The sequence below is a fragment of the Ornithorhynchus anatinus genome, chromosome 6 (assembly GCF_004115215.2).
Source record: "Ornithorhynchus anatinus isolate Pmale09 chromosome 6, mOrnAna1.pri.v4, whole genome shotgun sequence".
Lineage (NCBI taxonomy): Eukaryota > Metazoa > Chordata > Mammalia > Monotremata > Ornithorhynchidae > Ornithorhynchus > Ornithorhynchus anatinus.
This window is the reverse complement of record NC_041733.1, coordinates 10,547,914-10,573,437: the sequence shown is the minus strand read 5'-3', so window position 1 is coordinate 10,573,437 and position 25,524 is coordinate 10,547,914.

The following is a 25,524-nucleotide window of genomic DNA, read 5'->3' as shown; positions in this document are numbered from 1 at the left end:
TCTCCTAACTTCTCTGAGCCTCAGTTTTCTCATCTATAAAAAGAGGATAAGATAGAGAATGAGCCGCATGTGGTACAGGTACTGTCCCACCGTTCTAGTAGCCTTGTGCCTTCTCCAGTGCTCAGCTCATAGCGAGGACTGAAAACTTAAGTACATATTCTTGTACTCTCCATTTTTCCCTATCCATAATCTAGTTTAATGTCTGTCTTCCCCTGTGGATTGTAAGCTCCTTGTGAGCAGTTATCACGTCTACCGATTCTGTTGTATTGTACTCTCCCAAGCACTTAGAAAAGTGTTCTGCAAACAGTAAGTGCTGGATAAATACATTTGATTGATAACTGCAACAATAATGATAAATTAAGTATTGAAAAACACAATTTTCTGAATAAATGAGGCATGCTGAGCCTCAAAATATTTGAAGCATGAATAAATTGGAAGTGGGGCTGGAGTTGCCTGGCCCTAGCTCAAACTGGTGCCAAACTCAGACTTTGTTTATGAAATAAAAATCCCTGTGATCTCTGCCTCCTTCTTATTTGCCTTGTTAGATACATGCAGTCAATCAGGCATCTGTCTTCTCTGGTAAGGCACATGATTTTATCTTTTTTCCTTTCCTTTTAATACATCAAACTAACCAAACAGATATTTGTATTCAGTTCAATTCCAGTAGATTTAAGACTCAGTGGGTGCAGCCCAGAGACCTTGGTGTGCATTTCCTATTTCCTTTCCCTGCCCCAAGGAGTTCAGTGGTTTCTGTTCTGATCCTACTGAAACTATCCCTATCAGCATCTCCCTGCAAATACCCCATTCTTAGTAAGCAGCTCTAATTAGCCTCTCTCTGGAAAGCTGCACAGAGATGCCAGTAACAGCAGCATGCTTACTGTACCCTGATCTTGTCTTTTTTGCCACTGAACCCTCGCCCACATCCAGCCTCTGGCTTGGAACTCCCTCCTTCAGATCTGATAGGAGATTACTCTCCCTGCTTTCAAAGCCTTATTAAAATCATATCTCCTCCAAGAGTCCTTCCTTAAGTAAGTGTTCACTTCCCCTCTCCCTCTCCCTTCTGCATCACCGATGAACTTGGATTAGTACCCTTTATTCATCCTACCCTCAGCCCCCCAGCACTTTTGTGCATTTCTGCAAGGGATTTTATTGCCTGTCTCCCTCTTTAGTCTGTAGGCTTGTGGGCAGGGAATGTGTCTACCAACACTTTTTATATTGTACTTCCCAAGTGCTTAGTATAGTTCTCAGAGTTCATTAAATATGAGTTTTTCATGGTATGCGTTAGCTGCTTAATATGTGCCGGGCACTTTACTAAGCCCTGGGGTAGATAACGCCGGCTTAGATTATTCCAAAATGATGCTGCCAAAGGTGAGATCCAATTCATGTGTGTGACTGTAGCTGGCAATCCCTTCTAGCCGATTTGTTTATAAGGATAGAACCCGGTTGAGGGAATCGGTCTGTCCCAAACAGTCTGCCTATGTGAGCTTTGCTGCCTTGATCTCTTCCAAGTTTTTCATCAAGGAGTGTAACCCTTTCCTTCCCACCAGCCTGGCCTATCTGAGGTTGTTGCTCCAATCAGTCAATCATGCTTATCCATTGTACAGATGAGGTAACCGAGGCACAGAAAATTAAGTGATTTGTCCAAGGTCACACAGTAGACAACTGGCAGAGCCAGGATTAGAACCAGATCCTCATGACTTCCAGGCCTTTGCTGTACCTGCTAGCCCATCTGGCTTCTCTGTGTGCTCTGAGTGCAGAGCAGTATACTAAGTGCTTATTCATTCAATCGTACTTTTTGAAGCTTAGTGTGTGCAAAACACTGAACTAAGTCCTTGGGAAAGTACAATATAATGATAAACAGACACATTCCTTGCCCGCAATGAGCTTACAGTCCAGAGCGGGAGACAGACATTAATACAGTATAATGGAGTAGGTAGAGATGTTCCCTGCTGACCAGGAGTTTACATTCTAGAAACTTTTGCCTACTATCCTAGAGATTTCCAGAAAACAAAACTTTTACCCCGCCAGTGTCTGGGTGAGAGATCTTCACCATCCTGAAGCCATTTTTTGTCTTGAAATCGGTCAGCCCAGCCAGCTATGCCAGGTCAGCTCTGACCAGGTGGGGCTGGGCCGAGGAAAATCACCCCAGTGACTGGGGTCACCCCGAGTGTTTGACTGGATCCTGGTGTTGGCCGGGAAGAAGTTCTGGCATCCTATGAGAAGACAGTTCCTCGCCATTCCATTATACTTTCCGGAATTGCGTGCTCCCTCTTTCAGCTCCCCAGACTTCATCAGCTTCCCAGGTATCCTGCTGTCATCCACTCTGCAAACACTAAGTGCTAAATTAAATAAGACTGATTGGTGTTACTCACATATTCTACCTGACATAGTGGAAGCAGTACGACCTAGTGGAAAGAGCCGGGGTCTGTGATTCAGAGGACCTGGCCTCCAATTCAGGTCCCACCACTTGACAGTGTATGACCTTGAGCAAGTCACTTAAGTTCACTGTGCATCAATTTTGCCTTCTGTAAAATGGGGGTTAGATGTATCCGTCCACTCTTTGTCTTAGACTGTTAGCTATAGGTCAGAGATCTGGTCTGTTCTGTTTGTTGGATCTACTCAAGCTTTTAAGACAGTACTTAGAACACAGCAAGCATTTAGCCTATCCCACTATTATTATTTTAGCTCTGTTTCTGTAAGCACCACTTCACTTCCGTAATACCAACCTTTTTGCTGTTAATAATCCTGTCATTTGAGGTCGAATTTGGTTAATGGATGATCCTGATAGGGCTGGATGTGTATTCTCTAACAGGTTTGGGTCTCACAGTCATACATACAACTAACCATAGTATTATGAGAGACCTTTGACTTAATATGGCGCTTGATCCACCCTTGTGGACAGGGAATGTCTATTATATTGTTATATTGTACTCTCCCAAATGTTTAGTACAATGCTCTGCACCCACTAAATACAATTGATTGGCTGGCTGTCAAAAGCCACCTGGCCTTTTTAATTCTGTTTGCTATCTGTCTATCCAAGGATAGTGATGGACATTGGGATCCCATTTTTCTCTTTCCTGGCAGCTATCCCCTTTCTGGTCAGAAATAAGGTGGGTGCGATCCAGGGAGGTGAGGCCAAATGATTCTTCTCCTTAAAAGAACTATTTTGGCAATTAAACACAGAGCCCAGAGAGATTGTCAGCTATAGGAGATTGTCAGCTATAGGGTTTCCTTGGAAATGCTTTCTTTTCACATTCTCCCAATTGATGTGTGGGAGTCAATGGCACTAGTCCTGCATTTTAAGCCTAAAGGCAAGGTGTGTCGAGATTAGAGATGTAAAATCCCAGTCACATTTCCCTCTGTTCTCTTGTGAAGCTAGACTTTCCATCTCTTGCAAAACATAAAGCAGTGGGATTGGAATGTTCATACTTTGAAGGCAGAATATGGTTCATACGTGATGTGTCCATAAAGCTTTTCCTGTGGTTTCCAGAAAGTACACACCAGCTACATTGATTGTATTCCTGGATTATTGATGATTAAGACCATTAACAATCCACTCTTGAGTAGTCAACATAACAATGTCGAGTTGCCTTGCAGTAACAATTAGGAAATGAAGCAATTTACAATAATTAGGTACTATCTTGAAAAAGAGTCCTCATTAAGGGAAGTTAAAAAGGCTTCTTTCTTATGGTTAGGGACAACTGTTAACGGAGCGATTTTTCCCTGAGATATAAAGAAAACTATCACACTTTTAATTTGTTCGTTATTGCAAATACCAAAACAACAAATGGTTGGTACTTGTTCCTAGTTTACCCCCACGCGGCTTTGGGCAACTTTCTTAATCTCTTTTATTTCGTTGCATCATATAGAAAGCGAGGATAATAATACCTCACATGGGGATGGGCAATTAATGCTCTCCAAGTGCTTTGAGATCCTGGGATGAAAGGGGCTTTACAAGTGTACGCTTGCAATTTATCTAAGACTCTTTTACATAAAATGATGTTTGGGCTTGAGCAGACCCGTCTCATTCGTTATTGTCTCCTCTCCCTGTTCTTCCTTTCCCTTTACTCAGTGGGACTGTACCTTTCATTACATTGGTTCTTAAACTTTTTCATTCTCGAATATCCTCCATGCCCTCCCTCCTTCTACCCAGATCTTTAGGGAACCCTCATTCCCCAGAGGAAGCCCCAGATAGTTAATAGGTGTCTCTCTTTTTCAAGTGCCATTAGATTTGAAGCTCTTCATGGTCAGGAATATGTCTTCTACTTCTGTTGCACTTTCTCATTTACTTGGTACATTACTCACATTCGGTGGGTGCATGTTAAATGCCACGACTGTGCCCTTCATAGATTTGGTGTTCCAGGAAGTTAACACTGATGCTGAACTTGTGGATACTAGAACATCTTTGGGCAGGGCATGGATCATCCCCTTTCTCAAAGTTTTTGAGGCTGCCTAGGAAGAGTTTGATGCCCATTCCTTTCTCTAGTACCTGAAGGATGCAATGGCCGAAGGATTGAAAATAGGGAAGCGGCAACCCAGAAAACTTCGAACATTACAGTGTTAGGAGTTAGAGAAAGAAGAAATGCTTCAGTAAGTCACATCGATACCCTTCAGGAAACACAGAGACTGACACATGGAGGAGAGACAGACAGACACATGGGTAAACTCACTGACTTATTAGCCCCAATAGTGACTGGTTTGGCCAAGATGGGGACATGGCCACCCTGATCTTGCTCAGAAGGCCCCCATTTTCTTTGCACCATCTGAACTGGGCTCTATCTTGGTGGTTTCACAGGGCCAAAATTTAAATTTTGTACTCACTCCCAAGGTATTAACTTCAGTGACTTGTTGCCTTTCTAGGGCACCGTGTGGGAACTAATTCTCTTAGAAAAGTCCTGTCAACCATCAATCCACCATATTTGGGTACTTTCTGTGTGCAGAGTACTGAATTAAGCAATTGGGAGAGCACAATATAACAATTAGTAGTCACATTTCCTGCCCACAACAAGCTTACTGTCTAGACTAATTCATTAGCACATCTCTCTTTCCTTGTGGTTCTCCCATGAAGTCGCTGAATTGTCCTTTTAGATAAAATGAGGTCAGACATGATCACAACTTGAGGTGGTTTGGGGAAATGACGCTATCAACTGTAGTGAGTCTGCAAATCTTTGCGCCTCCAATGCAGTTAGCTAAGGGATTACATTTCCATCAGATTCTCCAAGGGGATTTCTCCAGTATTGACCTTCCAAGAATACTCAGCCTCTAATGAGGAGAAAATGATCAATTCATGTGTGCCAGGCTCTCTTCACAGTAAACTAAGAATTTGAAGAATAAAACTGATAACACCCTACTGAATACTTAGAGATAATAACAATCACTTGATATTTATTGAGCACTTACTAAGTGCAGAACACAGTGCTAAGCACTTGGGAAAGTACAATACAACAGAATTAGCAGGCACTCTTCCCTGTCTATAAAGAGCTTATAATGGAATTTGTTAAGCAATTATTGCATGGCAAGTACTAAAGTAAATACAAGGTGATTAGATCAGAGGAAAAAGGGAGCGGGGAAGTGATTGTCCTGCTAAAGGTGAGATAGCAATGGTACATCCTTTTTTTTCAGTGCTGTCCAAACCAAGACTGTCTAATGGCAACTCCTAGGCTGCACCTAAATATTTCCAGAGTAAAATTGTCTGCTGTCATGGCTCCAAAGATTGACAATGCCTAAACCAAAATTGGGTCTTCTGTGTAAAAATGATCTCATCTTATGTGAACTTTGGAAAGCCAGTGGTGTTTATTAGATAGTAGGCAGCACGACTCAAGCACCACCCGACCCCACCAACCCCCACCCCCCACAAAAAAGGGCACTGTGTTGCAGAAATCTGGGAACTAATTACCATCTTTTATTATACATTTTATAGAAAGGTTGGATTGATAGATGCAATACAATATGTTCCTCACTCAAGGAAAGGTACCATATGTGATGAAGATCTATTCAGAATTGAATTGACATGTGGGACAAGAAACTAATGTGGGAGACTGGAACAAATCTTGTCACTATCTATAACGTGATGATATTGTTCTCACCCCGTATTTATGTCACTGGCCTATTGTTCTGTCTGATTCTCAGAATAATAGAATCTTCTGAGATCATTTATCCTCCGCACCAATGGTGACTACGGCATTTGCAAAACACTCTCCTTTCTTTGAGTCACTGTCTCTCTTTCCTCCACTTATAATTGACCTAAACAAAATACTCTGCATTTTGAGTGATTAAAGAAGCACTTGAAAGCAAAATTCCTGTTTTTGCCCATGCCCTTCCTCGAATTTGTGTCTCTGGTCATTATTTTTCCGCTCGATGTTCTCAGTAATATGTATTGACATTTAGCAGCAGATTTCACCCAGGCGTGCATGGCTGGCTCCTACTGAAGTCAAGGACTTTGCTATGCAGGACCCTGTGAGGGCAGAATTTAGCTACATGTGTGTGGCAATTTTCAAAACCTCAGTGTGGATGCGATCATAAAGATGAGGAAAAGCTAATAAGGGGCTAGGAGGTGGCTCAGAAGAGCAGCAAGAGGAACCTGTCACAAGTTTATTAAATTACAATGAAAAGGAAAAGGACCTCATTAAAAGTCATATAACCTCTTGCTGTTCCATATAAATGAAGTCAAAAGGTTCCCATTCCATATTGCAATTCAGACTGTTCTGCTTAAAGTAGGCAGACCAGAAAAGACACAGACCCCTCAAGTTGATCCTCATCTCTGTTTTTTTTTTTTTAATTTAAAAGGAAGACAACAACCCGGCCACCTAGATAATGCTGATAGCTCGGATAGGTGATAGGTGGATCGGAAGTGAATATGGAAGCATTCTCATCTCCAATAATCCCGCAGGCAGGCTCCAGTTATGAGAATTATTTTAGAATGTTTCGGCACTAGTTAATAAGTTCCCAAGAAGAATGTAATGGGAGCAGTCTTTGCAGTTACTTGTATAAGAATTTAATGTTCAAAGGACTTGTGCCATAAAAGACATCTGAGACATTAAAGGTTGCAAGCAGAATTAACACAACAAGCTTCGTGAGCGAACTGTCAATAACAAGCTAAATCAAATATGTTTCAGTTGGAGTCAGGGCCTGGCTGGTGTGTCTGCATGATGTTGTCTTCTCCAAGGCAGAGAGGTTTGGCAAGGCTGATATCGATTCAGAATTTCATTCTGTGTGGTAACTTGAGCATTTCAAAATGTCTGAGAATCAATAAAGATGATTCAAGACAAAATCCAGATGGCCACACTACTCCTATCAGTTACCAGCTACAGGCCAGTTTTTTTTTGAATCTGATTACCTCTTGTCCCAGCCTTAATTTTCAAAGGATTTTAAATGCTATTAAGTACCTTCAGAGGAAAAGTCTATAATAGGCCTTTTTTTCCCTTAAGTAAGTGATTGTCAATCTTGTCATTGGAACTCTGGTGGAGAGCTAATCCTTTCTAGATATTGTACTACTTCATGCTTCTCACTGTTCCAGTAGCCACCTGGCTCTTTAGAAGGCAGAGGGGTTTGAAAATCACAAGGAACAAATTGCACTACTGGGAGGCTGGTGGCATGCCCTGTCATTTGCATTTTGACTAAGTCAGGGATGGAAGGAGCAGGATTAAAACTCCCCACTGGGCTAGAGATCCAGGAAGAGAAATTCCAGCAAGTCCTCTTGGTTCATAAAGATCATTTTGGGGACTACTGTCTAACAGAGAAGACCACTTCCTTCATTATAGCATTGCTGTAAATACACAGAGTGTATGCTGCTTTCACCAGTCTCCTTGGAAAGGACACGGGCTATTCCAGGGTTCTCAGCGATGACTGTGAGAGTTTGTGATCGAGAACGTTCCATTATGTTCCCCTCTTTCTGTTCTAGCCAACTGAAACACAGCTTCTGGAGACTAAATTTCTCCATTTGTCATCTTAGTTCAAAGGAGAGAGTCCACTGATAGCCGGATTACATTCATTTGCTTGTTTTTGAGTTGAGATGGGGGAAAAGGAAAGCGTTTTAAAATTTACTCACTGTCAATTTTGCATAAATAACTTGAACTACTGGATTTTCAGCATTTTCATTTATCATGGGTTCTGTAGCCTGCATTAGAATGAAAGCATGTGCAAACCTCAAAGTGGGCCCCAAAGTGATATGAGGATTTAAAGCAATATTCACCCCCAAAGGATTAAAATGCAGAATGTCAAACCTTCCTAGCATTTTTAGTTTTCCCATGTTGCACAAATATGCTCTCTTCAATTAGAATAAAAATTGTGTCATTTAAGTGTTTACTATGTGCCCAGAACAGTATTAAGCTTTGGGGTAGATACACGATAAGTCGGACACAGTCCTAGTCCCACATGGGGCTCTCAGTCTAAGTAAAAGGAAGAATAGGCAATGAATCCCCATTTTACAGATAACTAGGCAGAGAAAACATAATTGCCAGAGATGACATAGAGGACAAATGGCATAGAGGTCTCTAGCCTCATACTCTTTCCACTAGGTTATGCTGGCTCCCTGAAGCATTAAAGACTTGGGAGTGGAGGGGGGAATGGGGTCTGTGTGACTGGGGAGGGAGCAGCTTGAGGGTGGGGTTGTGGCAGGGGGTGAGTGTGGAAGGGATTCTCGACTTAGTCCAGGAACTCCTGGTCCTGAAGACCTCTAAAGGGTGCCAGGACTGGCCAAGGCACTAAAACCAACTGAACCTTCTTCCCCATCTCCCCCATGAACATATCCTTTCTCTATTTCCAACCTGCTAGGTGTTTTGGGAAAAAGACTGGCAAAGGCTGTGGTGGACATCTTGGCAGGGTTCTGAAAGCTTCTGATCCCTGTCCCATTTGAGAGTGATGGGAGTGATTCTGAGCAAGCAATGGGGAGATGGGACATAACACAAACACATAGAAGGAGAGGGGAAAATTTCTTCCTGGATTCACTGTCTCCTGTATCCACTCTCCCAAAAAAGTCACATTTCCCAGACTTTCCTCCCATGCCACCAGGTTCTAGATTAACAATAAAACTAGATAAAACAATGCAACAAGGATTTACACTTGGATTTGGTACACTTGGTTTTATTCCCTTTCTTCACCCTTTCCTCAGCACTTATGCACATAACTGTAATTTATTTATATAAATGTCTGTCTTCCCCTCTTGACTGTAAGCTTGTTGGACAGGGAACCTGTCTACCAACTCTGTTATACTATCACAAGCACTTAGTAGAGAGCTTTGCAGACAGTAAACCCTCAATAAATACGATTGATTAACAAGGATGGGCTAATGGAACGAGCACAGGCCTGGGAGTCAGAGGACCTGGGTTCTAATTCCTAATCTACCATTTAACTGCTGTGTAACCTTGAGTAAGTCATATCTCTGTGCCAGTTACCTCAGCTGTAAAATGGGGTTTAAGACTGTGAGCCCCATGTGGGACATGGATAGTGTCCAATCTGATTAACTTGAACCTACCCTAGTGCTTAGTACAGTGTCTGGCACAAAGCAGTGCATTAAACAAATATCATGAGGAAAAAAAAAAAGAAAAAAGAACTGAGGAAGGAGATCCTCTGGAGCCCCACTTGATTTGATCTCAACAGAATAGAAGACAATCGAATTCATTCACTGAGCGCTTATCATGTGCACTGTACTAAGCACTTGGGAGAGATTGGGTACGATCTGATTAGCTTGTATCTATCCCAGCTCTTACTACAGTGTCTGGCATGTAGTAAGTGCTTAACAAATACTTTAAAAAACAACAACAATACAGCAGACTCGGTTGACATTTTCCCACAGTCAAGGCAAGAAGGTAGATGTGAAAAGGAATTACTGGTAGGTACCTAAGAACTGTGGAGCGGAGGGTGGACCGAATAAAGGGTACAAATCCAAGGAGAGGATCTGTGGCCCTGATTCCTTCCTCAACCTTTGTAAAGCCTTCTGGGTTATGTTTCCAGCATCAACGTCAACAGGGGTGGCAGCTGTTGTTGTGTCATCAGAGTCAGGCAGAAAGCCTGTCTCCACCCTGAATTCCCTGGTGTGTGGGGGGCAGAGACGCTCGTCCTGGCCCTGAGCTGGAATTTAGGGGAGGCAGCCTTGAAGTGTTGTCAGCACAAGGCCTCGTGCTGTGCCCGGGGAACTCTGGTGGGCTGCATTTGGAAGGATCCTTTTAGCTTCAATTAATGGGGTGAGGGGTTGTGGGTTTGTGTGTGACTGACTTCACGGCTGTACTTAGCCCAGAGAAATGAAGCTATTGGAGTGTGGTGCTTTCCTAAGAGATTATTTCACTCACCATTCAAATGCAGTGACTTTGAGGCAAAATGCAACTGCTTTTAACTACTTTGGTGAATCCCATGCGGATGCTGTTACGAATGGAAGAAGAATACCAGAATCCTCCCATAAAAAAAGAATCTAATGATCCAGTTGGATAATGGGACTAAGGAGTAGGTGCCTGCTTTTGGTCTTCCCTTAATGCCTACTGTGCGGCATTAGGCAAGTAACTTAACTTCACTGTGCCTCAGTATCCTCATCTGTAAAATGACGATTAGGTACCTTCTTCCCTCCCATTTAGACTGTGAGTCCTGTGTAGGACTGGGAGTGGGCCTCATATGATTATCCCTACCCTACCTCCCTATCGATCAGACCCCCTTCTTTAAACGCCACCTCCCTATCGATCAGACCCCCTTCTTTAAACGCCTTTGAGTCATTTCTGACCCAGAGTGACTCCACAGACACACCCTCTTCAGAGCATCCCTTCTTCCATCATGAAGTCGTTCTGGTACGTGTAATCACGTTTAGCAGAACCCCCTTACCTTCTCTTTTCACAGACTGGCAGAACCCACCCTTCAGGGGAATTTGGGGGTGAGGGGGTGGGGTGATCGTGATAATGTTGTCTTGTTTTTGTTTTGTTCTGTTTTGCTTAGCTGTCTGTCTCCCCTGATTAGTCTGTGAGCCCATCACTGGGCAGAGCTTGTCTCTATCTGTTGCCGAATTGTACATTCCAAGCATTTAGTACAGTGCTTGGCAAATAGTAAGTGCTCAAGAGCACTTACTGTGCGCAGACCACTGCATTAAGCAATAAACAGTCACATTCCCTGCCCACAGTGAACTTAGAGTCTAGAGAGGGGAAGCCAGACATCAGTATAAATAAATAAAAGGACAGATATGTATGTAAGCACTGTGATCTACTCTAGGGTATAGCGGATAGTGTGCAACAAATACCAATATGATTATTGTTGTTAGTGGTAGAAATAGTAACAAGCCACCTGATTGCTATTGGCTGCAGGTGGCTAGGTTGAAAGCTGCTTGTCTCTTACCCAAAAGGGCAGCTCCATCGCCTAGGAAGTGATTCTGTAGAAATCGTACCCCCTACTGATATGCAAAGAACAACTGTCTGTGTTTGGTGGGGAAGGCTCCCAGTTAGTATCTGACCAGGCCTGACCCTGCTCAGCTTGGGAGCTTTGATAAGAACGTTGCCCTAGGATAAGGGGCCAGAGACCTCAGCTGGAAATCAGATCCTGACCAAGCCGTTGGTTTGAAGAGAGAATCGGCTAACTGATATTGGATTTTCTGATTGAAGGTTTTCAGAATGAAAAAGAGCAGAAAACGCTGTGGGAGAGGGGGTGGAGGCAGCGTTAAGGATACATTATTTAACTGTGCTGGGGAGGAGTAGGAGTAGGTAGGAGTGCTCTAGTAGACCACTCCTCCTCTAGCCTCTACAATGATACTTTGATGCCAAGCTTATCTTCTTCATTTAAAGTCAACCGGGGTTTCGGTTTCAATGTATGACTTGTTAGCTACACTTAGTTTCTGCAGTAAGTGGTGTCAACTTAGAAACATCATGGGATACAGAAAATTGGAAATATTTTATGGCTGTCCTTGGTTGATTGAGATTTTGTGAATAATCCAGCTCAACAGATGAATAGGTTTCTTGGCAGCGTGGTTTAGTAGGAAGAGCATGGGCTTGGGAGTCAGAGGTCATGGGTTTGAATCGTGATTCTGCCATTTGTCATCTGTGTGACTTTGGGCAAGCCACTTCACTTCTCTGTGCCTCAGTTACCTCATCTATACAATGGGGATTAAAACTGTCAGCCCCACTTGGGACAACCTGATTACCTTCTAACTACCTCAGTGCTTAGAACAGTGCTTGGCACATAGTAAGTGCTTAACAAATACCATCATTCAGTTCAATCAGCATCTAGAAAAAACAACCTGTGAAACCACTAAAAATAAATAAAAAATGTCTTCGCTCCTAGCATGGCATTGCTTTGTAAACATTCTTGCCTCAGATTTAAAGGAACATTGATTTAAAGGAAAAAGGGACCAGGTGAGTGCCTTCAACACTTCAGCTATGTAAATGTTTAGAGTATGGAATTGGTTAATTTCTTGTCTGCCTTTCTACTTACAATTTCTTGTTGAGTACTATTTAATGCAGTGTATCCATCATCGGTAGAAAATATGCTTTGTTGGATAATTCAGCAATCACTCAAGTGCTGGTAAACCTGTAATATTTGCAATTTGTGACTATTGCATATATTTATCTATTTATTCCATTTTTACCACCTCAGGAAAGCAGCAATATTTGCCTCTGTAGCATCATTAGGAACCCAGATAAGTTAGTGGGTATCACTTGTTTGTATCCCCTTATCTGATTTACTATGGAAACCGATCATTTGATTTGTGCAATAATGATTTGCTGAATGAGAAATCAAAATAGTGGCAAAGGAAACATTTTTTAAAAGACTTTTTTTAATAGGTCTAGCCTGTTGTAAAGGTAAACTATGCAGAGGGGAGAAGTATGTCATCATAAAGCTGGTTTGGATAATGGGCAATAAGGCATAACAGATTCCCTAGTCTCTTGGATCAAAGTTGCAAAAATCTTTGAGACACAATTATGCTGAATCGTATATCACTGGAGTATGAATTCTCCTTAGTTGCTTTGTGCTTTCTTCCAGAAGTGTATCATTTTGGTGGAATTAAAAATGCACAAGGTGCTTCTCTGGCTTTGAGCGCTCTGATTTGCAAAGGCTTCACTATAGATGTCAGCTTCAGTCCCTTGGGGGATCATTGTCCAGGAAAGAAGGAGACCAGACTCTGGTCGCCTTCATTAATCAGTCATCCCAGGTAAAAGCAGCCACGTTAGGTTACTCCAGGCAAGGGTTGGGGTGGCTACTTTACTTGTATTAGACAGTCACCCCATTGTTATCACTATACTAAGCACTTAGTACAGTGTTCTGCACCCAGTATGCTCTCAAATACGATTGACTGTTATTTTTTATGTCAGTACTACGTTGACAGGACTTTGAATGAATTACATATCCTATGGACATGCTCTAGATTATTGCATCATCATCATGGTCATCCTCCTCATAGTAAACACTTCATGCAGCCGCAGACTAAATTAGTTGATTTTCTTTTTTTTTTTGATTATTGTATTTAAACTCTTACTATGTGTCAAGCACAATTCTAAGCACTGGGGAAGATACAAGTTAACCAAGTCAGACAGAGACCCATGTAGAGCTCTCAGCCTAAAACGGAGGTACTCCAGTTGGGTTGTAGAAAGTGTTCTCTGGTTTTCAAGTCAGGAATGATTTAAATGTGAACCACCACTCTTAGAAGAATTTTAACTTGGAAAAACAATGCTTTGATTTTCAACAATGGGGAAAAAAAACCTCCCAAAAGGAGTGAAGGAACATTTTCCAGATAGGAATAGTTCTTATGGGGCATTTATGAATGTATTGGTTTCCCAGCCTCTCCAAATCCTCTGGGCAGTAACTCACCATCTTGGGTATCTAATTGGTGAGCCTGGCATCAATGATTAACATTTTGAACTTGATACTGTATAACGTTAACAGCCCCAAATCAATTGTTTTGAATTGAAAACAGCACAGGCTTGGGAGTCAGAGGACATGGGTTCTAAGCCCGGCTCGGCCACTTATCTGCTGTGTGACCTTGGGCAAACTGCTTAACTTCTCTGTGCCTCAGTTATCTCATCTGTAAAATGGGGATTAAAACTCTGAGCCCCACGTGGGATAATTTGATTACCTTGTATCTACCCCAGTGCTTAGAACAGTGCTCGGTACATAATAGACACTTAACAAATATCATAATAATATAATAATAATAGAAATTGGCTTGGAATAATGAGGACAGGTGTCTTTGGATTAGGCTGCTCCTGAAATTAAAAGCAAAAGCAGTGACTTTTTGTCTTTAGGCCTTGAATTTCGAATAAAGCCAGAAATAAAGGGATCATCAACAGACTTGGAGTAGTCATCCTTGTTTGTGATTTTTTTTTAACTTGTATAAGACTGGGTGGAACATTTGGAAATTATTTAAGGTATTAAGGAAACCTTTGGAAAAATCCTTGTAGATGTCTTTTCTAAATATTTAATTTTGAGGGGGGTTTTCTTTTTTAATCAACATTTTATAGAGCAACAAGAGCTTTGCTTGGTCTGGGGGTATTTTGGTCACCCAATCAACCATATTTATTGAGCACTTATCATGTTCAGAACACTGTACTAAGCAACTGAGAGACTACAGTATAACAGAGTTGGTAGACAGATTCCCTGCCCAGAATGAGTTTACAGTCTAAAGGGGGAGACAGACATTAGGATGAATAAATAAATTACTGTTAGGAAAAATAAGTGCTGTGGGGCTGAGGGAAGAGTGAATAAAAGGAGCAAATTCAAGTGCAGGGGCCAATGGGAGAAGAGGAAATGAGGGCTTAGTCAGGGAAGGCCTCTTGTAGGGGAGGTACCTTCAATTAGGCTTTGAAGTGGGTGAGAGTAATTGTCTGCTGGATATGAAGAGTAGAGGGTGTTCTAGGATAGCGGCAGGATGGGGATGAGAGATGGGTAAAGTCAAGGTAAGCAGTGAACCCTCTGATGATAAGCAAGCGAAACAGTCAACAAAACCGTCACCAAGTGGCATTCTCGGTGGTCTCAACCTCATTAAATCACCTACCTAAGTGGAAAAGGATATGGTCCTTCTGTGTCAGGGCTTAGCTGGAATTGTTCTGGACCCTTATTAGTCCTAGGGTAAGGGAAGTTGTCAGACACCATTTGCTGGATTCAAAACATCAATGCTCTCTTTATTGCTTTACTGCAGCATGCACCATTGAGTCATAAGATGGAAAACATCTGCTTAAATTTGCAAGGAAGTGTCTAACACAGACTTCTTGACACGGCTCATCAAAATCCAGCAAAGACCCCGCCACCCTCGGGTCAAGTGGGTGACATTATGACAATCCCCAGATCCAGGCAGGGGCTATAATGACTTGTAACCACTCTATAGATCAGGCTGCTAATTACTACCAGACAGGCATTAGACATAGAGGAAGTAAACTGAAGGAGTCTCGGCCAAATACTGAAGTAACAGTTCCAGGGAAGGGAATGGATGTCTTACTACTTTTATATACTTTCCCAGATGCTTAGCACAGTGCAAGGTGCTCAGTAGACACTCGATAAATCCAAGTAATTGATGACATTTTAAAGATGACGATTAAGGGAGTGCAGCAATTATGCTTCAGATCAACATCAGAGGACTAGTATTAAATGGTAGAGTGGATAATACATTTTTAAAAATATTGCCATGATCAACAAATAATCCATGGGGCCAAAGCTTTGCGAGTTCTGTTATCCATAATAATCCCAGGGTCCAGGACAACATTGAATGTACAGCACGGATCCAGTCACTGTGTCCTTCTGTTGTGCGTGTGAAGTTTTAAGGAGGAGTAAAGAGAAATAAATAGTTTGCAACAGACCCAGCATTATGCACAGTCACAGCCTGTCAGCAATCCTTGTGACATCTTCAGGCCTAAATTCCCAGACCACTGGCTGAAGAACTCAACAGGGAAATGCTGAGACAGGATGACTTGGTGATCTTAGCCTTCCAGAGACAAAGTGTAGCCTCTGTTTCAGGCTCTCTGTTTTATGGGAACTGAGTGGTGGAAAAGATGTTGAAATTTTCCAAAGTCTAGGTTTCCTTTTACATGTGTGGGCCCCATCCCCACTCCTTTGGAAATCAAAGGGAATGACACTTTGTCTATAGAAAGTGGGCGCTTGTGTTAGGCACAAATGTTTTAGGGTGTGTCTGGGTATCTACCCACAGCTGTTTCTAATCTGTATTCCTGTAGACTTAGAATGTGTTTCTTTACAAGTTGTGGCTCTTGTCCACAATTCATCACCAACTGATATTTCCTTAGGCCATTTTCCGTATATTATTTAAATCCAGCATCAGAGAGGAGGAGACTTTCTGAGATGGGAGACCATTTAGGAATTATTTGACTTCCAAATCCATTTTGGCAGGAGTGAAAAGAAGAGCAACCACCTTCTTGGCCATACATGTTCTCCCCCCTCCACCCAGCCCCTTTTATGCCGGCTGATGAAAGACCTCACCCGATACCAAGCTAAGGATAGGCTCAAGGTTGAAGTGCTTGAGATGCAGTGCACTTTGAGAAGCGGGAGAAATTCCGGGGGTGGGGAGAGGAAGATGAGAGGAGGGAGAAGAGATAGAGAGAGAGAATATGGAGTCTTGGGTCCTCTGTGTCTCCATGAGGTGGGGACTGAGTCCTGCTGGCCTCAGAAAGCCAATTTTTTTAATCTCCAGCTTCTCTATCTCCCCTTTGACCCCTCTGTTCACATCCTCCATCAAGCCTGGAATTCCCTCCTACTTTGAATTCAATGTGCCACTACTCTCCCCACCTTCGAAACTCTCCTAAAATCACATTTCTTCAAAGATGCCTTCTGGACTAAGCCCTCATTTTTCCTATTTGCTATCCCTTTTGCGATGTCTATACACTTGGATTTGAACCAACCCCACAATGCTTAGGCACTTTTCTCTGTAATCTCCCATATCCCTTGTAATTAATTTTAATGTTTGTCATCCCCCTGTAATATGTAAACACCTGGTGGGAAGGGATTGGGTCTACCATCTCTGTTGTATTGTACTCTCCCAAGCACTTAGTACAGTGCTCTGCCCACAGTAAGTGCTCAGTAAATGCTATGGATTATTTTCTCCTTCTGTGCTCAGGAGGACAGAGGTTTGACTGCCTGACCTTGGTTAAAAAGAAGAGATTTCTTGTATATGATATTTTATAAAGATTGGAATGCAGGAACTAATTAAAAAAACACTGATATTTCAGTAGAACATGCAAAAAACTACTGAAATGGAAAAGTGATCAAGGAGTTGGGTAAGTGGATCAAGAAATGTGTTTTCATATTGGGAAGATTCATGATGAAGTTTTTTCACCTCTCTTTGTCTCCCCCTTTCTCTCTCTCTTTCCCTCCCTCCTTCTCCCTACCTTTCTCTTTCCCTTCCCTCTTTTTCCTTCTCTCTCTCCCATTCTATCGCCCTTTCTCCCAGTGTTTCCCTTTCTCCCCCACCCTTTTGGTCCCTTCTTTAAATTCAGGAAGTTGTTTAGGGTGGCCTTGACCAGAGAAAATGCTCAACAGTAAACTGAATTATTTTAATTTAAACATTCTTACCGTCTTTGAAGTTGTGTTGAATTTTGTGAAATATTCTTTCCTAATCCCAATTTGGAAGGATTTCGTTTTCTGGCTTTTAAAATCTATATGAGTTTATTAGACACAGGCAAGGGGCTTCTTGTTTCACAGACTAAATTTACTTTGAAGATTTGTGGATGGCCACCAGTATTGTTTCACACATGGATATCACTTCCTGATTTCTAAAAACAACTCAGTAAACACCTTTGCATTTTCAAATGGTCAAGTATCCTTTCTGTTCCCTTGGAAGACAATATATATCATTATAATTGATAAAGGAAGTAATTTGAAATAAAGCCAATGTGAAAGGAGATATTTACTGACAGCCATGGAAAGCAAAATTCTCTTTCCAGTAACCTAGAACCTTGACTCATAGTCACATGTTGCTATAAGGACCAAACAAGAATCAGATGAATATTCTCAAAGACACGCTGGCAAGTTCCTTTTCTCCTGTGACCTCTGACCCACTGGTCATCTTAAATCATCTTACTGAAAACACTCCCAAGCATTTGGGTACCATGTCAACCTCAGTTACTGCTTTCCAAATCTCATTGACCATGACCATTTCCTAAACAAGAGGCAGGAACCTGGGCAGATGGTGTTTACTCAACTGAAATATCTGATGTATAGCCTTTAAGTTTCAGGTTAAAGATTTTGTTCCTTTGCTTCTGCTTCCACTCCTTCCCTCCCCACCTTTCTCTGGGGACTCTTGATCTCATTATAGTGAACTGGAGCTGCCCATGATGTTAATTTTGAGCACAGAAAGTGAATCTCCAATGTCTTAGATTTTTACCCAGCAATTTAGAATTATTTTTTGAACTTTCCACTGCCTAGGGCTATGTCAGCACTGAGACTATCATTTCACCCATTCCAACCTGGTTATTGATGACTTTAGTAGGGTTCTCCAAGTAAGACAGTATTTCTTTTGGAACATATTTTCTTTCGTGGAGAAGGAAGTGTTACACAAAAATGCAAAAATAGGTAGCCAAATAAGGTCTTTTATATTTGCTAACCAAAGCATTGCAGTAAGAACATATTAAAAAAAAGTGGATATACTCCCACCTGTTTAAAGCTGCATGGTTATCTTATAGGTCAAGGGACAATATCATCTTTACATTAGTATTTACTGGGCACTTTACTCTGTGGAGAGCACTCTGCTAAGCTCTTGGGAGAATACAACAGGTAGTAGACAATTTCCATCTTGAAGGAGGTTTTAGTATAGTGAGGAAGACAGACACTAAAATAATATCCATTTGTAGAATGCCCACTCTTGGCATTTGTGTTGTGGTTCTAGTTGCTGCATTATAGAAAGTATATAATAGAACAAAGATGATACAGAGAAGGGCAACCAAGGTGATCAGGAGGATGGAGAAACATCTATTTAATAATAGACAGGATATACATTATATTATATGTTTAAGGGGATGGCTTCATGATTGTATGAAGCTCTGAGAACAATAATGGGTTTACATACTTGGAAAACATTCCTCCAGTGGGTAATGAGACTTTTTTTTAATACTGTGGTATTAAGTGCTTACTATGTGTCAAACACTGTTCTAAGCACTGGGGTGGATAAGGTTGGACACAGTTCTTGTCTGACATGGGGCTCACGATGGACAACAGGTAGCAAATCTCCATTTAACTGATGAAGAAACTGAGGCACAGAAAAGTTAAGTGACTTTCCCAAGGTCACACAAGCAAGCAGATGGCAGAACCAGGATTAAAATCCACTTCCTTTGAAGTCCTCCCCACCCATCTTTCCATCTCCCACAGCTTGACCACTACCATGCTGCTTCCCCGGAGTTGTAGAATATGCTTTGAAAACTCTTTTGTAGAGCATAATTGAATAGGATAATTATGATAAATATTGTACTTGTTATGCAGTTACTGCGGGCTAAGCACTGTTCTAAGGACTGGGGTAGATTGAAGATCCTCACCTTGGCTCTTTGGGGCTCACAGTCTAAATAGGAAGGAATAGGATTTAATCCCCATTTTATACCTGTAGTAAGTGGGGTAGAGAGAAGTTAACTGACGTAACCATGGTCACACAGCAGACACACTGCAGAGCTGGAATTAGAACCAAGGCCCTCTGACTCCTTAGCTTGTGCTCTTTCTGCTAGGCCACACTGCTTCTCAACGTGATATTTTACTAAGATGTGACGGATACTTTAAAAGGCACATTTTTACACATGTGCTAAAAAGGAACCTAAAATATTTAATTAGTAGCTAATATGTGCATGGTAATTTGATCAAGTATCAATATTCATTGTATATTTTAATATACTTATCATTGCTTATATTACCTAAGGCTTCTATGTTTTTTCATAGGGGTTCACATATGAGCTGAATTCCAGTGTGTAAAAGTCCAGAGATGATGGTCAAACCAGAAAATACAAGATAATTGGGTTTTCAGAATACTTGGATTCTGAATACTAGATTCACAAACACTTAATATTTTGGGAACCTCTTCCAGTTAAGTACCCTCAGTTCTTCTGTTATGGGTATTTTCACTCTGCAATTTAACTAGAATATCAATTCAGGATTAAGGCCGACACTTAAACAGTGTGAATCAGTTTGAATGCAACAAACCGATGCCATAACAGCTCATGAGCGTGTATATATGTATGTGTTTATTACTGATAAAAATTGTGGTATTTGTTTAGTGCTGCTTACTTTGTGCCAAGCACTATTCTAAGTGCTGGGGTAGATACAGTACAGTAAGATCAGAAACAGTCCCTATCCCATAAGGGCCTCACAGTCTAAGTTTGTAGCTTAGCAGATGCATAGGGAAGCAGCATGGCTTAGTGGAAAGAGCATGGGGTTGGGAGTTGGGGCCTTGGTATTTGGCTCTTTGGCCTTTATCCTGGCTCCACTATTTACCTTCTTTGGACAAGTCACTCACTGCCTCTGGGTCTATTTCCTCATTTGTAAAATGGGGATTAATCAATGATACTTATCGAGACTTACTGTGTGCAGAGCACTGTATTAAGTTCTTGGGAGACTGCAATACGGTAAAGTTGGTAAACATAATCCCTACCCTCCAGGAGTTGAAATACCTGTTCCCCTTCCCCATTAGACTATGAGCTCTGTGTGGGGCAGGGGCTGGGTCAGCCCTGATTATCTTGTAACTACACCAGTGCTACGTGTTACCTAATGGCTAGATCTTGGGCCTGGGAGTCAGAAGGACTCTAATCCTACCTCTGCCAGTTGTCTGTTGTGTGACATTTGGGCACTTCCTTCCACTTCTCTGTGCCACCCTTACCTCATCTGTAAAATGGGGATTAAGACTGTGAGTCCCATGTAGGATAAAGACTATGTGCAACCCAATTTGCTTGAATCCACCCCAATGCTTAATCTTAATACAGTGCCTGACACACAGTAAGTGCTTAATAAATGCCACAATTATTGTTCTTAGTTTTTATTATTTATTACACTTAAGGTGCCCAAGCCAGTGGACGGAATGAGTTTTCCTTTATGTAGGGTTCTGAAAGAACCCATGTTTCATGATATAGAAAAATTGGGAGGACATCTTGAGCCAGTAGCCTCCCAAATGACCCCCCTTCTCTTTCTTGATATGATTTTCATTTTCTGGGTCAAATATCAGAATGGTCCCATCAACCTGATCATTTGTCATTATTTCATGGTACTCCACTTTGATTTATTGAAGAAATTACAATGATGGATAATATTTAATTACAGTCATTAAAAGAGATATATCAAAAGATGTAATCATCTGTTCATCATAATCCTCGTATGGAAAAGTGCATTTTAAAACCCGGGCTATTGGGGTTGAGATGAAATTAGAGTATGTTTTATGCATGTTCTGACAGGGGAGCTCTTCATCACAGGAGCACACCTCCACCGCCATCTTTAAAGAGTTTGACTTTGGAGTCACTCAAAAAGTGACTTCTTTCACAAAGTGACACTTTCCAGAGGAAGGAACTTCCTTGGGTTGACGATAGCTTCTGAAAGCATGTGCATCCAGATCAAGCAAATGAGTGGGGCAGTCTTTAAAAATCAATTGTTTTTAATCATTCAATCACATTTATTGAGTGATTACTATAGAGCACTACATTAAGCAATTGGGAAAGTACGTCTGTTAATTGTTATACTATACTCTTCCAACACCCTCTCAGGGTCGCACCTGGAGAGTTTCCAGTACTCGACTGGTCTCGGCTTCAGGAGGGAGACTCAAGCAGAGGCCTACCCATTCCATTCCTGGCTTGGGCAGTGGCTAGCGAGTGGAGGGCTACAGGTCAAAACTCACCCATGCTGGGCAGCAGCGGCATGGGAGAGAGTTGAGGGCGGAGACTCAAGCATACTGCGTGGAAGGCAGCAGTGGTAAACCACTTCTTTATTTTTACCAAGAAAACTCTCTGGATACACTACCAGAATTATTGCAGGTGGAGAGAAGGGGCTTTCTGGGAAAAATGTGTCTGTGGTGTCTCTGTGGGTTGAAAATGATTTGATGGAATAAGACAAGAATCTCCCAAGCCCTAACACGGTGTTTTGCACACAATAAGAGGTCATAAATACCATTGATTTGAATAAGCAATATAACAATCTAACAGACACATTCCCTGCACATACCTTTAGAGGGTCTCTTTGCATCTCAGATCCAAGATCATTATCCCTTGCTCACTCCCAGTGTTGAGTGGGTTTGAAGAGAAAACCCTGGAAATTTTCCCTTTGACTCACAAAGTGAAGGGACTTAACTTTCTGGTCTCTTGTCTAACTCCAACTGGAATTTCTGTGAACCAGTTGGTATCTAAAACCAGTAGTAGTCATAAAAGCAGTTATTTAGTGCTATATACATCTTAACATTTATAGCATGTTAGGACAATTATGTTACTTAATTATGGTACTTGTTAAGCGCTAACTATGAAGCAGTGTTCTAAGCACTGGGGTAGATACACCATGATCAGGTTGGACACAGTCCCTGCTCCACATGGAGCTCACAGTCGAAGTAGGAAGGTGTAGCATTTAATTCCCATTTTAGAGATGAAGTCATGGAGGCACAGAGAAGTTAACTGACCTCCCCAAGGTCACAGAGCAGCCACGTGGGAGAGCTGGAATTAGAACACAGGTCCTCTAACTCCCATGCCCTTGCTCTTTCCACTAGTCCAAACTTCTTCTCAGTGTAACATTTTACTGATTAAGAGGTGAATAGTACTTGGAAAACTGGCAAAAAAATCACAACTCCAGTTCCTTGTTGGATCAGGAAGTAAATGAACAGTAAAGTTGAGAGAAATAGCCGTTCCTTCACCTGTGATGGCCCCTTTATTGTTTCAGTAGATATTACCAAGTAATCAAATCTATAAATGTTAGCTTTAAAGTTAACTGGTCTCCCAAACCTTAAAAATAAAACTTAGGAAGCTGATGTCCTTCAGCTTCAGGGAATAATACAGTCAAAGGTGGTGCAGGTGGATCAATGGGGGACAAATTCTCTTTTATTAAAAGCTTAAGAAGAATCCTTAACGCAGAGCACTGAGGAAGTGCTTGGTGTTTACTATGGAGCCTAGGTAAAGCAGTGGGAGGGGGGGGCAGCAAGAGGAGAGAGAGAGACAGAGGCCAGGAAAACTGGGTAAAAATAAAATGGAACCAAAGCAGAGCATACAATAATTGTGGTATTTCAGTACTTTTTATGTGCCCAACATGGTACTAAGCACTGGAGTAGATACAGTTCAGTAAATACAGGGAAGGCAAATGGTCTCAGAGGGAGCCTGAAGGAGAAGAGGGGAAAGCAGAGAAACTGGAAGCAGTGGGTATAGCAGTTACAGGATTTACTAAGCTCTCACTGGCTGCGGTGTACTAAACTAAGTTATTGAGAGGTCAAAAGCAAAGAATGCTACACTCTCTGTCCACAAGGAGCTTATGGGGGAGATAGACACAAGATCATTTCTACATAGAGTAATCAACATACATACATAGAGAATTGAATAAGCATATGTATATATCTTGAAAATGGCTTTAAATAACTACATAGGTGCTACAGATGGACAAGCTTTACAGAAAATGTAGGCAGAGATGAGAGCAGGTGAAGAGAAACTGAGGGGGGAAAGAGTAGGAGTAGGCTGGGAAATGCATGGTATAGAGACTGAAGTCCAATATGTGAGAATAATATAGGGAAAATACACACCAGACCAGGAGAACTAGGCAGACAGAGTAATGGTCACAGGGAAAGACATTCAGGAAAAATATGTGAAAAATTGCACAGAGTTCACAGCACATCTGTTAAGGAAGGTGAAAGAAGCAGAGAGAAACAGAGGTAGAAGAACACAAAGGAGATACAGAGGAGGTTGGAGCAAAATTGACTTTGAGGGATGAGCAGAAGGGAGCAGGAAAACAGGGAAAAACATACAATAAAGCCAACTGGGAAAGGATTAATCCCTACCCCAAGCCAAGGACAGCAAAACCAACAAGCTGGGACAACTGGGAGAGAACAGTGGAAGCAGAGCTTAAAGGCAGCCTAAAGAATGGTTGTGTAACTTCACTTATTATCAAGCTAGTCACTGCTTGTCCTACTAAATGCCATGCATTTTGTTTATTTTTGAGATTTAACTGTGTACTGAGTCCCTCTGATCTCACTCCTCCCACTCCTTGCAGTAATTCTCCAAATATTTCCTGTCCCTATCTCACATCTTCCCTCTAAAGATATCCCAGATTATCAGGAACCAGCCAAAGAGAGCCAAAGAACACATAGGATAGGGGAGCTAGAGAGGGACATATCTAGTAAATCCCTTGAAGTTTCACAGGTGTCAGCTAGCATGAAAATAATAGTAAGTTGTAATGAATGACACTTTTCCTTTTCTGCAGTCAGTGCTTGACATGAAAGTGTCTGGCCTAGTGAACTACCCCCATTAACACCCAGTAAATATTAATTGATGACTAGGTTGTTGATATTGGATGCTTTAGCATTTCATCAGCCTTTGATGCTTTGGGAACAGAAACCTCTGAAGCCAGTCTGATTCCATTGCCTTGAGTGATGACCTTGTTGGCAGGGCAATCTAGGCTCAGGTGGAGCTCTGGACTCCTTTTGTATGACCCTGTGTTTATCCCTTAGGCTTGGAACTATTAGAGGGCTGGAAGCTTGTAAGTCCATTAGCTAATGAGGGCCTTCCTTGAACTTTATTGTTTAGGACCAGCTGCTGTTTTTAAATTTTCCTCTTTAAGATATCTCAGATGGACAGATTCGCTCTGCATGATTCTTCACTTGCAATTGCAGAAGCAGGGTGGCTCAGTGTAAAGAGCCCGGGCTTTGGAGTCAGAGGTCATGGGTTCGAATTCCGGCTCTACCCCTTGTCAGCTGTGTGACTGTGGGTGAGTCACTTCACTTCTCTGTGCCTCAGTTACCTCATCTGTAAAATGGGGATTAAGACTGTGAGCCCCACGTGAGACAACCTGATTCCCCCGTGTCTACCCCAGCGCTTAGAATAGTGCTCTGCACATAGTAAGCCCTTAACAAATACCAACATTATTACATTATTAAATTATTTTGATTGCTGAGTATGAATAGTAGATTTGGGCCTGAATGGCCTGAGTATTTAATCATAATGCTATTTAAGTGCTTTCTATGCATCAAGCACTATTCTAAGCTCTGGGCTAGATACATGCTAATCTGGTTGGATATAGTCCCTGACCCGTATGGGGCTCATAGTCTTAATTCCCATTTTACAGATGAGGTAACTGAGGCCCAGAGAAGTTAAGTGACTTGCCCAAGCTCACACAGCAGATAAGTGGAGGAACCAGGATTAGAGCCCAAGTCCTTCTGACTCCCAGGCCTGTGCTCTACTAGGCCATGCTGCTTCTCTACTTGAAGTCCCCTAGCAAAAGCCCTGACCCCTGTTTCAGAACCACACCTGGAGAGTTTCCAGTATTCTACTAGTCTTGGTTACGGGAGGGAGAGTCAAGCAGAGTCCTACTCATTCCATTCCTAGCTTGGGCAGTGGCTAGCACGTGGAAGACCATCTGCTATAAGTCAAAAGTCACCTGTGCTGGGCAGCAGTGGTATGAGTCAAGGATGGAGAT